A 16,718-nucleotide genomic window follows, 5' to 3' on the forward strand; every position below is an offset into this window, starting at 1 on the left:
TCCAGTCACTGAAATTCGCTTCACTTTCCCCCAAGTTTACTCGAAGAGAGAACAGCGAAAAATAAAGGAAAAGTGAGCGTTTCATCATTAGTGGCGAAGCAAAATTGCTGCTTTCATTCCTTCCACCGTTGATCTTCCTGCGGGCGAAGAACCTTCTGCACTCCGCTATTTTATATCACAAGACCAGGAAGTGAAACAAGTTGAACGTGAAAGTGGGAGCAACAAACTGGATAAAGCGGATAGGCGTCGGGATATTGCAAATCAAACCGCCAAGCAACGAGGATCGGGTCAGCTGTTACATAAGAACATAAGAAATAGGAGCAGGAATAGACCTTACGGCCCCTCGAGCCTGCTCCGCCATTCAATGAGATCATGGCTGATCTTCGACCTCGACTCTATTTTCCCGCCCGATCCCCATTTTCCTACACGACACTTCAAACAGAACAATGTCTATTTCACGTAAAGAAGAATTGTGATTTCGGTTCTTTAGATTTAGAGATCTCGTGCCGCCTCCTTTGCCATTTTACGCTGTCACCAATCTCCCCCTCTCCGGCCTGTGAACAAATAAACTCACACCTGCTATTGCATTACCGCCGGCCAGAGGACCCTAAATGCCCACATGAGAACACGAAGAAGGAAATGCTTTATGGAACTGACCAGTTGTACCTTGAACTCCGCTGGAAATGTGCAGAAGCAAAACGGTAAACTGCTCCAGGTGAAGCTCGAATTCACAACTTCGGTATTTCTCAAGCCTGATGCTATTATATAAATACCACGCGCTAACCGATTGCGCCACTAGAGATGGTCTCATCAAACACTGACATTTTCGGCATGTGAGACTGTATGTTCTTTCAGACAAGTTTCCGAGTGGACACATGCAGCCAACTGCTGCATGGGCACGTCGATTTATTGCCTGCCTTACAGGAAGCTGGGTTTCGATTACCAGCCAATGCAGGAGCATTTTCATTCTGCATTCATAACATCGCGTGAATTGGGATAAATTCATATTCAGCTTCAATCTGCACAACATCTGGAGATATTTTATTTTCTCCACGTGTGTTGCATCCTCAAAACCTCGGCTTCTACAGGCAAAGGGTGGGAGACGTGTGGAACGCACTTCTGCAGACGGTAGTTGATGTAACTCATTGTGAATGGTAAATCTGAGTTTGATCGATTTCTGTGAAACAATGGTATTAAGGCTAAGGCGGGGACATGGAGTTAGGTCACAGGTCCACCATGATCTCATTGAATGGTGGAACAGGCTCGGCGGGCTAAATGCCACTGCCACTTGCTGCCTCCTGATATGCGCCACCTTTTCCTTCAAGAAAACAGGACGTGTGTTTCGGTGATGTGCCTGTCATATTTGAATAGCTGCCAGTTTGTGTGACCTGTGAGTTGTGGGTGGGCGGCTTGCAACAGTGGGAATGTGTGAGGGTGAGAGAAAGCCTCTCCTTCGAAGAGTTGAGCACTGATCGAAGAGTTTGTTGGGATATGGGAGATGGTGGGTGTATTGCGTGGTGCAGTCCATAGGAGACGCCACTTGAGAGTTGACCTCACTCACCTTGACGACTGATGTCCGAGCATTGAACTTCTTCCTGCACTGCTTCCATGTTCATGAAGCTGTGCGCCTGGCATTGACATCGTCCCCCGCTGCCTTTTTGATATATGTCTGGAGGACCTCTTGCACCACCCCCCACTCCCTCCCGCTCTGCGGATATAGGATGTCACTCCTTCTTCCACCTTTTGGAAGAAGATCTCTCAGCATCAGCAGAGAACCTTGGTGCATGGACTCTCCAGACCTGGTACCAACTCAGATCGGCAGATTGGTGAGGTCTGTCGTGCAGATTGGAGGATGTGGGATTTCGGAGTGCACAGCCTTTATTCAATGTTTAAACATCAGTGTGCAAACATAGGGATGCAACCTGCATCTGTGTTTTACGTGTGCAATGGCTGATCTCCGTTCGGACTCGGTGCAGACAGTAGCCTGTTATTTTTTGAGCAAATAAGATGTACCAGCTGCCTTTAAGAAATTTCGAAGAACCATCCTGCGTTTCAGAGATTGAGCTCCCCTGGTGGTGGAAAGTGTGAATTGCATTGATTCCACGTGTCAGGCCCGGAATGGAACGCTGATGGGAGCTTGTTCCTCGGTCCAGCTGAACCTTGCCTGTGCAAGTGTCATTGGGCGCGGTTAATAGCGCATTCCGCTACCTGCACCCAAAAACGGCTCTTATCCATTTTTTTCCCACAACATTCCTGCTGTTTATATTCATTATCCTGCAGAATATTAAATACTGTTCTCAACATCTTATATTCCTGACAGGAACTTGGAAGGGGGAAGAAGTTGTCGTGGGCCATCTAGGGACCAATGACGGCGGGAAGATAAGGGAGGAGCTCCTGCTGAAGGATTATCAGAAGTTAGGAACTAAATGAAAAAACAGGACCTCAGAGAGGTAATCTCGGGATTGTTATCGAGCAACGTGATAATTGGCACAGGGATAGTCAGATCAGGAAGGTGAATACGTGGCTGAAGGACTGGTGTGGGAAGGAAGAGTTCCATTTCATGCAATGCTGTCATCAGTACTGGGACAGTTTGGAGCTGTACCGCTAGGACGGAATGGGACCAATGTCCTAGCGGAAAGGATAAAAGGGTTTGTGGATAGGACCTTAAACGGGGAGAGATCTCGTGAAAATAATATCAGTCTGAAGATAAAAGAAATAGGATATGAGATTAAAGGGAAGAACACGGAAAGGAACTAAACAGTCACGGAACAAATACAGGTAAAGAATATCAGTACAAACTGACTGTTAAAAATGAAGCGAGAGGGAGCAAATATTAAAAACAAATTAAGTTGCCTGTACAGCATTGTGTACAGCATCCAAAATAAAACGGGGGTACTGGAGGCAGTAATTCGAAGCGAGGAGCCAGATGCTATCGGGATAACTGAAACATGGCTACAGAAAGAACAGAACTGGCTGTTAAATATTTCAGGATATGACGTATTTAGAAATGATTGAAAGGGAAGGAGCAGCTGTACGAATTAGAGACAATATAATGGCAATGGAAAAAAGGGACTTGAATAATATTAGGATAGAAAGGGAATCCATGTGGGTTGAGGCAAAGAATAAGAAGTGATCGACCACGGTAATATGTATATTCTACAGACTACAGAATAATGGAAGCCAAGTGGAGGAAGAAATAGCTAGACAAGTCTATCAAATCAGTAAAAAACAGTGAATAATAATCATCGGAGTTTTCAACTACCCCAAAATAAACTGACAAGAAGAGGTCGGTAAAGGGGGAAGGGGGATGCAATTTTTTCAGTGTGTACAGGACTCCTTTCTTACTCAGAATGTGAGAAGCCCAACAAGAGAGGAATCACTGCTGGATCTAGTAATGGGAAACGAACAGGAGCAGGTAAGAGAGGGACGCATAGTGGAACATGATGGCAATAGCGATCATAACATAATAAGGTTTAAAATAATGATTGAAAAAAACGTAAATAAGAGAAAGACCAAAGAAATAGATTGGGGAAAAAAACGAATTTTGAGGGGATGAGAATGGATCTCGGGAAGTTAAACTGAAAAAAAAAATGTTGAAAGACAGAGAGATAGAACAAAAGTGGAAAATATTTAAAATGGTGATCAATAGAGTCCAGGAGAAATATATTGCTCCAAAAAACAAAAGAGATCGAGCCAATAATGAAAAAAATTGGATACATAAGCAGCTGAAGATGAAGGCATATTCCAAGTGTACAGACAATAAAGGAAAGGTTGACTAAGGGGAATAAGAAGAGGTTCGGAAAGATGTCAAAAAACAATTCAGAAAGCAAAGATGAACTACGAAATTAAAGTATGAAGGAATATAAAAGGAAATAGTTAAAGTGTTCTCCAAACACGTAAACAATAAAAGAAAAAATAGGATAGGGGTAGGGCTAATAAGGGATGCACAAGATCAGCTCAGAGGTAATGACAGTGAAATGGCAGAAATATTGAACAGTTACTTTGCCTCAGTATTTACCAGGGAGACTAATAAAGTGGGTATGATATCAGATGAATAGATCAAAATGGATCTAAAGACATTTAAAGTAAAAGGCACGGTGTCGGGGGGCGGGGGCGGGGGGCGGAGAAATAATTGATAAACAATTCAAACATAGAGAGGATGAAACCATTAATCCAGATGGATTTGATCCACATATATTGAAAGATGTTCGGGAAAAGATTGCAGAGGAACTATAATATATAAATAAAAATCATTAGAAAAGGGAATAGTGCCAGACGACTGGCGGACAGCTAATGTTCTTCCTGTATTTAAAAAGAGAGATTGAACAAGTTCAGGGAACTATAGACCAGTTCGCTTAAATTCTGAGGTTGGAAAGATAATGGAATCTTTACTCACAGATGTAATAGGAAAAACATCTGGAAAACGAAAATATAATAAGCAGTAGTCAGAACAGATTTCAGAAGGGAAAATCATGCTTGATCAACCTTATTGAATTCTTTGAAGAAGTAACAGAAATCGTAGACAAGGGCAATGTAGTAGATCTAATATATTTGGTTTTTCTAAAGGCCTTTGATAAGGTACCACATTGTAAACTCATGAGTAAGGTAGAGCATGTGGACTTAGGGTACAGGTAGCAGGGTGGATAGCAAACTGGCTACAAAACACAAAACAGAGAGTCGGTGTTAAGGGTAGCTACTCAGACCAGCAAAGTGTGGGAAGTGGTATTTCACAGGGATCAGTGCTGGGATCATTGTTGTTCTCAATTTACATGAAAGATTTGGACTCACGAATCCGAAGTATAATTTCAAAATTTGCAGATGACAACTAATTGGGAGGTGTAGTTAATGCAAAGGAAGAATGTGTCAAAATGAAAGAAGACATTAATAAACTTGCAGAATGGGCGTGCAATTGGCAAATTAATTTCAATATAGATAATTGTGAGGTGGTGGACTTTGGTATTTAGATTAAGGAGGCCACATTTTTCTTGAATAATAAGGGACAAAATGGGGCACTGGAGCAAAGGGATCTCGGGGTACAGACACACAAATCACTAAAAGTAGCGATGCAGGTGAATAAAGCCATAAAAAGACAAACGAAGCACAGGGCTTCATTTCCAGAGCTAACATGCAAAAAGAAGAGAGAAGACATGGAATGAACAACATCAACAAAGTGAAAGCAAGAGACAGATACAATCCGAGTCTGCAATCACTTCTGCTCCGGGTTTAACAGCATTTGCTGACGAGTGACGATCAGTGATTGCGTGGTCAAAAGGATAAGGCGTCTTACTTCGGCTTTAATGCTGCTGTTAGCACAAAATCGACTTTCGACCCAGGTCGTTCCGCACACTGGGTGATAAAGTGCCCTAAATGGCCTGGAACTTTTTTACACCCAATCATTTATAAGAGTCCCTGACCTGATGTAACGGAATAACGTTAAAAATCGACACAAAAAAAACACAGCTCTTACATTACTGAAACGCCATAGAGCGCCCAAAATTGCTTCACATACATGAATTATATCTTAATTATCATAGTATCATGTTAAGCACAGCACAGGAGGAGGCCATTTGGCCCATTTTACCCATGCCGGCTCTTCCAAAGAGCTATCCAATGAGTCCCATTCTTGTCCACTTGCTCTTTCCACAAAGCTCTGTAATTTTTTTGTGATTGCTGTGTTAAAATGTCTCTGTGGTGCAATCGTTCAGCGTGCTCAGCTATTAATTAAAAGGTTGGCGGTTCCAACCCACCCTGGAACGGGTACTTTGGGTTTATATATTTATTTATCAGGTTCACCATCTTACACTTTCACCTTTTCAATGTGTCTTTTGGCTGAAACATTGTCCTGAGCACAGGGTGCACATTTAAAGTTCCACTAAGCAATTTGATGACTATTTCTGTACCAGATAATGCAGCTCATGTGATGTTGGTGAGAGGGGGGTTCTGTTAAAGTAATGGGTGAATTGAAATTAAAATTCAGTTGATAATTCAACATAGAACTTTAAAATTTGAAAATAAATTGCAAGTTCACTAACAGTTAACAGAAAGTGCAAGTTCAGTAACAATTAAAAGAAACTGCAAGTTCAGTAACAGTTAACAGAAACTGCAAGTTCAGTAACAGTTAACAGAACCTGCAAGTTCAGTAAAAGTTAACAGAAACTGCAAGTTCAGTAAGAGTTCACAGAAACTGCAAGTTCAGTAACAGTTAACAGAAACTGCAAGTTCAGTAAAAGTTAACAGAAACTGCAAGTTCAGCAAAAGTTAACAGAAACTGCAAGTCAGTGGCAGTTAGCCGTTAATCAGCTGTAGGTGATTGTCTGAATAGAGGTTAATTACTTTGAGCCGGAAGCTGATTGAATAGTTGTAACTGCTGTTCTCAAAAGGTGTATCAAGTGAAAGGTGTCCGCTGAAGCACTGAGGGAATTGAGTGGATTGTGAACAGAGTGGAAACTTGAGAATTTGGTGAGAGGGGGCATTAGGTGTGGAGGGGGAAAGACAGTGAACAGCGAAGAAGATCACTGAGAGACCCGGAATAAAAGGGTGGGTTAATCGGGTTAACTAAACATTAAGTAAATTACTAATAATGGAGTGTCGAAAGGGAGATTAGAAAAAAAACCTGAATACAATAGACGGGAGCTGAGACCCATCGCCTGCAATTCTGGCGCCATGTGGAAACTTCAGGACGTTTCATGTGTCCTGGAGGGACAAGTGTGCAGGAAATGTCTCCAGTTCCTCAAGCTCATGCTAAGGGTTTCTGAGCTTGAGGGGCACCTGGAGTCACTGCAGAGCATCATGGAGGTTGAAGATTTTCTGGATCGTACGTTCCAGGAGGTTGTCACCCCACAGCCACAGAGAGTTCAGGATAGCAAGTTGGTGGCCATTCGAAAGGTTAGAAAGAGGCAGGCAGTGCAGGAATCTTCTGAATGTGTGCCACTGCTAAACCGGTGTTCATCACTGGATGCCAGTGAGGGTGATGACTGCTCGAAGGAGAGTAGTCCTGAGCATGGCACCATGGGACACAGGACTGCACAGGGGAACACAGTGACGTGCAGAAATGCAGTAGTCATTTGGGATTCGACAGTAAGGGGCACAGACAGGCGTTTCATTGACCGTCGCCGTGAGTCCCACTTGCAGTGTTGCTTCCCTGGTGCCAGGGTAAAGGGCATCATGGAGAGGGTGTGGAAGACTCTGCGGGGGGAAGCGGAACAGCCAGATATCGTGGTCCATGTGGGTACCAACGACACAGGAAAGAAAAGGTATGGGGTCCTGCGGCTAGAATTTCAGGAGCTCGGAGCAAGTTAAAAAGCAGGACCTCAACGTTAGTAACATTTGGATTACTCCCAGTGCAACACGCGAGTGAGTAGAGAAATAGGAAGATAAGACAGGTTAATGTGTAGCTATAGACATGTGCAAGAGGGAGGGTTTCAGATTCTTGGGGCATTGAGACCAGTTCTGGTACAGGAGGAACATGTTCAAGATGGATGGGTTATACCACAAACGAGCAGGGACCAATGTACACATGGGAAGGTTCACAAGTGGTGGAGGGATTTGAAGTAATTTGGAAGGGGGATGGGCAACAGGATGTAGCATTAGAAAGGAGAAACGAGGTGCACAAAGGATTGAAAGAGAGAGATAGAACGAGAGTAAGAAATTGCACATTATTAGGTGGGATCAGACTAAGAAAGAAGACGAGAAGGTCGAAGATAGGATTAGAGTGGTTGTGTTTAAACCCACGAAGCGTGGTAAAGAAGGTTGGTGAGCTGCAGGCGCAAATATGCACATGGGAATATGATGTGGTAGAGGTAACAGAGGCCTGGCTCAAAAAAGTGCAGGAATGTGTACTAAATATTCCTCGATACAAGGTGTTCAGGGAAGACAAGAAATAGGTGTGTAGGTGGAGGTAGTGGTGGGGGTTGCAGCATTGATTAAGGAGAATATTGCAGCGCTGGAGAGAGAGGGTGTCCTTGAGGGATCAAGGATAAAGTCTATTTCGTTAGAGTTAAGAAACAATATCGGTGTCATTGCATTACTGAGTTTATTCTGAAGGCCACCAATTAGTGGGGAGGATATAGAGGAGTGAATTTGCAGGGAAATTACAGAGATGTGCAAGGACTATAGAGTAGTGATAATTGGGGACTTCAACTATCCTAATATAGAATGGAATCGTAAAAGTGCACAGAACAAAGAGGGGGAGGAATTTCTGAACTGTGTTCAGGAGAGTTTTCTTGATCAGTATGTTTATGGCCCAACGAAGAAGGAGGCATTGCTAGATCTGGTTCTGGGGAATGAGGCGTGCCAAGTGGAGTAAGTGTCACGGGGAGGGAACTTGAGGGAACAGTGATCATGGCATCATCAGTTTTAGGTTAGTTATGGAAAGTGACAAGGAAAAATCAAACGCAAGATTACTTAACAGGAGATGGGATAGGGTAAAAATACATAATTGGAGGAGGGCCAATTTCAGTGGGTTGAGAACGGACCCGGACCGAATAAATTGGAATCAAAGATCGGAAGGCGAAACTGTAATCAAACAATGAGCCGCCTTTAAAGAGTACGTGGTTCGGGGACGGTCTCGGTACATTCCCACGAGGAGGAAAGCTGGGCAACCAAAGCCAGAGATTCCCGGATAACGAAAGAGGTAGAGAGAAAGATGAAGCATAAACAGGGGGCGTATGATCGATGTCAGGTTGATAATACAAGTCCGAACCAGGATGAATATAGAAAGTGCAGAGGAGATGTGAAAAGGGAAATAACTGGGGAAAACAGAGAGTATGAGAATAGACTTGCGGTAAACATAAAAGGGAATTCAAACGTCTTCTGTCGGCATGTAAATAATAAACCGACAGTGAGAGGCGGGGTGGGACTGATTAAGGACCAAAAAGGAGATCTACTCATGGAGGCAGTGGGCATAGCTGAGTTAGTAGATGAGTATTTGCAACTGTCTTTACCAAGAAAGAAGATGCTGCCAAAGTCACAGTAAGTGAGAGGTCGTTGAGATTCTGGATGGGCTGAAAAATGACAAAGAGGTACTCGAAAGGCTGGCTGTACTTAAAGTAGATATGTCACCCGGTCCAGATGGGATGTATCCTCGGTTGCTGAGGGAAGGAAGGGTGGAAATTGCAGCGGTGCTGGCCAAAATCTTGCAATCTTCCTTATATATGGGAGTGATGCCAGAGGACTGGAGAATTGCAAATGCTACACCCTTGTTTAAAAGAGGGCGTAAGGATAAACTCGGCAACTACAGGCCAGTCAGTTTAACCTCGGTCGTGGGGAAGCTTTTAGAAATTAAATATGGGACAAAATTAATAGTCACTTGGACAAGTGTGAATTAATAAAGGAAACCTAGCACGGATTTGTTAAAGGCAAATCGTGTTTAAATAACTTGATTTAGTTTTTGATGAGGCAACGGAGAGGGTTGATGAGGGGAATGCATTTGATGTTGTGAATATGGACTTCCAAAGGGTGTTTGATTCAGTGCCATATCATAGGCTTGTCACCAAATTTGAGCTCATGGAATGAGATGCGCAGTGGCCAGAGAGATAAGAATTAGATCATGTGATAGGAAACAGAGAGAAGTGGTGAGTGGTTGTTTTTCAGACTAGAGGAAGGTATATAATGGTGTTCCCCAGAGCATTGTACGACTTTTTTAGATATATATTAATGACTTGGACTTGGGTGTACAGAGCACAATGTCAAAACCTGCAAATTACACAAAACTTGGAAGCGTAGTGAAGAGTGAGGTGGATAGTAAAATACTTCAGGAGGACATAGACAGGCTGGTGGAATGGGCGGACGTATGGTAAATTAAATTTAATGTCGAGAAGTGCGAAGTGATATATTTTCGCAGGAAGAACGAGGAGAGGCAATAAAAACTAAATGATCCAATTCTAGGCTGGGGGGAGGTGTTGGAACAGAGCGATCTGGGGGTATATGTGCCGAAATCTTTGAAGGCGGCAGGACAGGTTGAGAAAGTGGTTAAAATAGCCTACGGAATCCTGGGCTTTGTAAATAGAGGCATAGGGTGCAAAAGCAAGGAAGTTATGTTGAGCGTTTATAAAACACTGCTTCGACCACAACTGAAGTATTGTGTCCAATTCTGGGCACTGCACTTCAGGAAAGATGTGAAGACATCAGACAGGGTGCAGAAGCGATTTACCAGAATGGTTCCAGGGATGAAGTACTTCAGTTACTTGGATAGACTGGAGAAGCTGGGGTTGTTCTCCTCATAGCAGAGGGGGTTAAGATGAGATTTGATAGAAGTGTTCAAAATTATGAAGGGTTTAGATAATGTAAATAAAGAGAAACTGTTCATATTGGCGGAAAGTTCGAGAAACAGAAGACACAGATCGAAGGTGATTGGCAAAAGAACCAAAGGCGACAGGAGGAAAAATGCGTTTATGCAATCAGTAGTTTTGACCTGGAATGCGATGCCTGAAAGTGTGATTGAAGCAGATTCAATCGTGGCTTTCAAAAATGAATTGGATAAATACTTGCAGGGGAAAAAAAACTTGCAGGGCTACGGGAAAAGAACGGGCCAATAGGACTAACCGGATTTCTCTTACAAAGAGCCGGCACGGGCTGGATGGGTCGAATGGCCTCCTTCTGTGCTGTGACCTTTCTATGACTACATGATTCTATGAACTTTACAATCTATTGAATCTGCTTCCACCAACCTTTCTGGCAATTCCAGATCATAACAACTCCTGGCTTAAAAAGTCACCTCATTTCCCCTATGCTTCTTGTGCCAATTATCTGAGAATTTTGATTCATCCTTCAGACTAACGAAACAAGGACTAAGAACTAACGTCATTACAAAATGAAGGAAACTATATTACATCAACATACTTCAAGTTCGTCAGACTAACTCTTTCGTAACAACACCAGCAATTGGGAGGGTTGCGAGCTGCAGTGTGGATCAGATTTTTCTGTGTTCCTCCATTCGTACAAGTGTACATAGGGAGCTGTCCCTATTCTTGTTCCTTTCTGTACTGCAGGCTGCATTTTTCCAATGGTCAATGTCACGCTGCCTTGGTCCCTACCACTGATGTAAAAAGGGCAGGTCTACAAGGATAGGAGAATCTATCCACGCTGAATGGGAAATGTGAGGTTATTCACTTTGGTCGGAAGAACAAAAAAGAAGAATATTTTAAAATGGTGAAAAATATTTAATGTTGGTGTTCAGGGAGATATGTGTGTCCTCGGACAAGAAACACAGAGTTAGCATGCAGGAACATCAAGCAATTAGGAGGGCAAACTAAATGTTGGCCTTTATTGCAAGGTTGTAACAATTGCAGCAATACTTCCTTATAGTGAGGAAATCGTGCTACAGTTGTACTGGGCTTTGTTGAGACCACATTGGGAGGATTGTGCACAGTTTCGTTCTCACTTTCTCAGGAAGGATATACTTGCCTTTAGAGGCGGTGTAAAGAAGGTCCACTAGATTGATTCCTGGGATGAGAGAGTTCTGCTATGAGGAGAGGTTGAATAAAATGGGCCTATTTTCTCTGTAGTTTAGAAGAATGAGATGTGATCTCATTGAAATATATAAGATTCTGAAGGAGCTTGACAGGGTAAATGCTGAGAGGTTGTTTCCCCTGGCTGGAGAGTGTAGAACTAATGGGCATAGTCTCAGAATAAGGGGTCGGCCATTTAAGACTGAGAAGAGGAGAAATTTCTTCACTCAGAGGGTTGTGAATCTTTGGAATTCTCTACTCCAAAGGGCTGTGGATGCTAAGTGTTTGAGTATATTCAAGGCTGAGATTGATAGATTTCTGGACACTCGGGTTCTCATGGGATATTGGGATCAGGCAGGAAAATGGAGTTGAGGTCGATGTTCAACCATGATCTTAATGAGTGGCGGAGCAGGCTCGAGGGGCCGCATGGCCTACTCCTGTTCGGATTTCAGATGTTCTGTATGCATGATCTGGGTAAAGGTAACACTGGAAAACATTTTCAGGTTTGAAGGCACTTCGGGCAACAATGCCCCTGGAACCGAATTAAAAATCATCATAGTGGTACGTGGGGATGTCAGACAAGACATAATTTTTGCGGCTCTGCCTCACTGGAGAAGCACTGACCAAGTTGTGACCACCCGCTGCTGGCCTTGTATTATTGATGCCATACAACACTGCAGGGGACCTGCGCCAATCTGCTTTGAGCAGATGCATCAAACAAGCCCCTGACTGGTGTTTGTCAGAGGAAATGTCTCAGAGTCATAGAATCTTATAGTTCAGATTTCCACCCAAGTACATACTATGGATGATTGCATTGGCATCATGGCTTCGACTGAAACTTGGCTCAAGGTTGGCGACACCTTAGGAATAAAGTAACAGGTGTTGACTATTCACCCCCTCGAGCCGTTCTTTTAGATTCTGGCTGATCTCCATCGTAACTCCATTTAACCGCCTTTGATCCAAATCCCAATGTCGTTACTGGCGAGCGTGTCCTGACAGTGTTTGACTGGGTGAACTTCCTCCATTTGATGCACCACTTCGAAGAACGAACTACAGACAGTCTCGATCTTGGCACAATCTCTGGGGGTTGCACAGACTTCATTTCCTCTCCAAAGGTCTTTTTTCAGAATGAGGGTGTGTGAATTTTGATGACTATGACAACGGTGATGAGGAGGTGGCGGAATAGGGTGAAAATCCTCACTGGTCCCAGGTGATGGTCAATAAGATGATGTTGGTGATGACGCTGAAAAGATGTGAAAAGCCAATGGGTGATTTTTGACTTAAAATGGTAACACAGCCGCGCTCGTGAGGGATTTAAACTTGTATTTCAATCAGTGAAAATACCGAAGCGAAAATCAAGTCTCCTAAACCGACACGCACTGCTCCACGAGGATCCTCTTTTCACTGATTAGCGGTTGAGGAGATTATGGATTCTACCTGCAGACAAGGAGTTGCTGATGGACATGTTCGGGCTGGAGTGGGGGCCAGTGGATGGCGGAAGGCAACGGTCTGGAGATTGGGACAGATGGGAGACGTGTTTCGGTGGGACGTGGAGTTGAAGCGACTGGAAGTGGAGGATAGGTTGGGCTTGGTGTTGGGGCAGCTTGGAGTGGTGGGGAAGTGTGAGGTGGAGGTGACGCAGCTGGAAATGAATGATGGGTTGGGGTTGGGTTGGAGTTGATGGAAGTGACGCGGAGTGTGGAATAGCACAGGGGCGGCAGGTAACGGTGGATAAAGTGGAGGTGGAGGAACAGATGTTGGTGACTATTCATTGAACAGGGTGAACGAGAGGCGTCAGATGGACTCGACTCATTCTCTAACACTGTAACTACAGCGGAATTGCCTGATGGTCCCTATTCCTGTAAAATCGGCTGTGTCTGCCGAAAGCTGGACCATTGTTCATCTATAATTCCGCGACAGCGCTTTCTAACTCCTCCACCCCTCGACTTCTCTTTAGAAGAACTTCAGCACGTGGAATCCTACTTGCTCAAACCTGTGCAGCAAGTGTCTCAGCTTTATCTCTTTTCTCTACCTTTATATTTAACTCTTTCTCTGCCTTCCCCTTCTCATCGTGTACTTCCATCGCCCTATCCTCTTGTAGCTGTTTATTTCATTCCTTCAATCTTTCTCACTCCTTTCTGAGACCATTATTGGACTCGGATCTCAGCCACGAGCAGCAATGCAATTTTGGTTCTAACCTTCCTCGAGATCTGCAGAATGTCCTTTTTCATGACCTATGCTAACTCAATCAGGGACTCTGTCTTTCGCAGAAGATCACTGATCGTTAGAGATGTCTCGCCATGATGCACCGAGTACTCATCTATATATTCGCCCAGATCCTCCATATTCCGCAATCAGCTTGAAATGGGTCTGACGAGAGATGACCCGACCCAAATCAGACATTCAAATACCCAATGAATTCCAGCCCAGACAGCTCGCCAGTTAGGTTGGGTTTGTGGGACAGTCTTTGATCTTTATCATTAGTACAAATTCGGGGCCTAGTAAATACTGTGACGTATGGTTAATATATTTTCTTCATCAATTCGATGATAAAACCCATCTTATACCTGGTCCTGTTCATAATCTTGCATTCCCACACACTCTCCAGATCACCTGGTCTTATGGCAATAACATTTCTCATCTGTTCCTATCAACTGTTAGTGAATAATGTCTGTCATACACGAGGCCCTGTCCTCGTCCTGTACGTGACCTCCTACAGCTGCAGCAAAACTAGTTGGAGTGTGTGTGTTTTACATTATGAAATGCTCATTTGCGCCATCTGAGAAAGAGCGACTTGTATTTATTCCGCGCCTTTCACGACCACAGGTTGTTCGAAATCACTTTTCAGCTAATGAAGTACTTTGAAGTGTAGTCATTGCGGTGCTAATGTAGGAAACGCGGCAGCTAATTTGTGCACAACAAGAGCCCACAGACAGCAACGTGACAATGATCATGTTTTTCAGTGATGTTGGTTGAGTGATAAATATTGTCCAGGACTCTCCACTGTTCTTCTTCGTTATAGCCCGGTGGGATCAATCAAGTCCACCTGAGAGGTTTAGCGTGTCAGTCAAAAGACAGCAATTCTTGACAGAGCAGCACTCCTCAGTACTGACCCTCCGACAGTGCAGCTCTCCCTCAGTACTGGCCCTCCGACAGTGCAGCACTCCCTCAGTTCTGCCCCTCCGACAGTGCAGCGCTCCCTCAGCACTGACCCTCCGACAGTGCAGCTCTCCCTCAGCACTGACCCTCCGACAGAGCAGCACTCCTCAGCACTGAACCTCCGACAGTGCAGCGCTCCCTCAGTTCTGCCCCTCCGACAGTGCAGCGCTCCCTCAGCACTGACCCTCCGACAGTGCAGCACTGCCTCACTACTGACCCTCCGACAGTGCAGCGCTCCCTCAGTACTGACACTCCGACAGTGCAGCACTCCCTCAGTACTGACCCTCCGACAGTGCAGCTCTCCCTCAGTTCTGCCCCTCCGACAGTGCAGCGCTCCCTCAGTACTGACACTCCGACAGTGCGGCGGGGACTATCGGGTCGGGTGGAACATGAACCAGGATTGAATTCTGAAGCTAGAAATTCTTCCATTCCTCTCAACGTTTAATGAATTTAACAATTATAGTAATGGGATATTTCACCACATTCTTCAACTGCTCTCTGAATTTACTCTGGGTCACTGCATAAATACAAGTGTTTGTGCAGCAACTCAGGAGTTGGAGCATGAATCCAATTTCTAGTCCAAAAAGAGGTGGTTCTAAAGACATATAACCAAGATACCACGTTCGCTGAGCTATAGAACACATCATAAACATCGCCCATAACAGGATGAAATTCCCCGAGATAACAAACATTAAAATGATGGATTTCCTTCGGCTCACCATCTCTGGATCTCTGGGACTCTCCCCACTGTCTTGTCCCCGGAGTCTCCTGCGGGCTCTGCTGGCCACTAAAATGTGTCTGACGGTGAAAGCATTGAGCAGCAGAATCAGAACAAACGGGACACACGGGGTGAGAATATAATGAAGGAGTTCGATTGCTGTCCATAATCCTGAAGTCTTAACACGGACGCTCACATAACAAAACCAGGGGTTATTATACATCGTGTACCAAGGTTGATACATAAAGTACCAGAAAATGTTCTTTAAACAGGACAGCACACTCACTGTTCCGAGAATCACAGCCGCCGTTTTCTCGGTGCAATATTTAGTTTTCAGTTTCTGGCAGCAAATGGCCACAAATCGATCAAAGGTGAAACTAACGGTGAACCAGACAGAACAGTCTGTGGCTGCGTACAGCAGGACCGCGTGAATATTACACACGGGAATGGATCGCACAATGCTTATTTGATGAGCAATCGGAATCTGCCTCAATATCAGATCGATGATAACGACCAGTAGATCCGCCGCTGCCATGGCTACCAGATAGCGAGTGACACATTTGGAGAGTCCGCACGTTCCTTGACACAGAATCTTGATCGTCACTAAGTTAACTGGTAAGAAGAGAAACAAACAGACACATTAGGAGCAGGATGAGAGCGAAATCAGAGGTTTGATTGAGTTGGGGTGAAATTTCCAGACTTGTTATTGCTTCCAATCATGGAATTGAATAACTTTCATTGTGAACGGGCTTTCAGCTGGAGACAGGAATTACAATGAAAACTAGAACTAACTGCTCAGTAATAAATTGTAAAACGAATCCGGGAGTGGGATTAAATCATGGAAACATAACACTAGGTGTAAAATAAACTGTTAATTAAACCGGACATTGCTTGAACTTCAACTCAAATCGGAAACTTCAAGTCAACTGAATGTAAAATATTTATTGAGAAACATTTAAAAACTCTTTCCAATCACAGAATCTTCAATCGACGTACAAATAATGTTCACTTTAAATAATCTAATGATATGACCAATCATGTTTTGAGAAGGGTCCACGTCCGAACTGGTGACTTCCCTCTTCTCTCCACAGATCCTCGGGGCATTTATACCGATAGGTGCTGGTGTACAACGTACAATGTGGAATCGGCCGCCCATTATACACCTCGAGTCAATGGATGGGAGACCAGCCGTGGTGTACAATGTACAATGGGGAATCGGCCGCCCTTTACACACCCGAAGTCAATGGATGGGAGACCGGCCGTGGTGAAAATGTACAATGTGGAATCGGCCGCCCTTTATACACCCGAAGTCAAAGGATGGTAAACAGGCAGTAGTGTATAATGTGCATAGAAACATAGAAATATAGAAAACAGGAGCGAGACTTGGCCATTCG

Source organism: Heptranchias perlo, unplaced genomic scaffold (assembly GCF_035084215.1).
Source record: "Heptranchias perlo isolate sHepPer1 unplaced genomic scaffold, sHepPer1.hap1 HAP1_SCAFFOLD_54, whole genome shotgun sequence".
NCBI classification, from domain to species: domain Eukaryota; kingdom Metazoa; phylum Chordata; class Chondrichthyes; order Hexanchiformes; family Hexanchidae; genus Heptranchias; species Heptranchias perlo.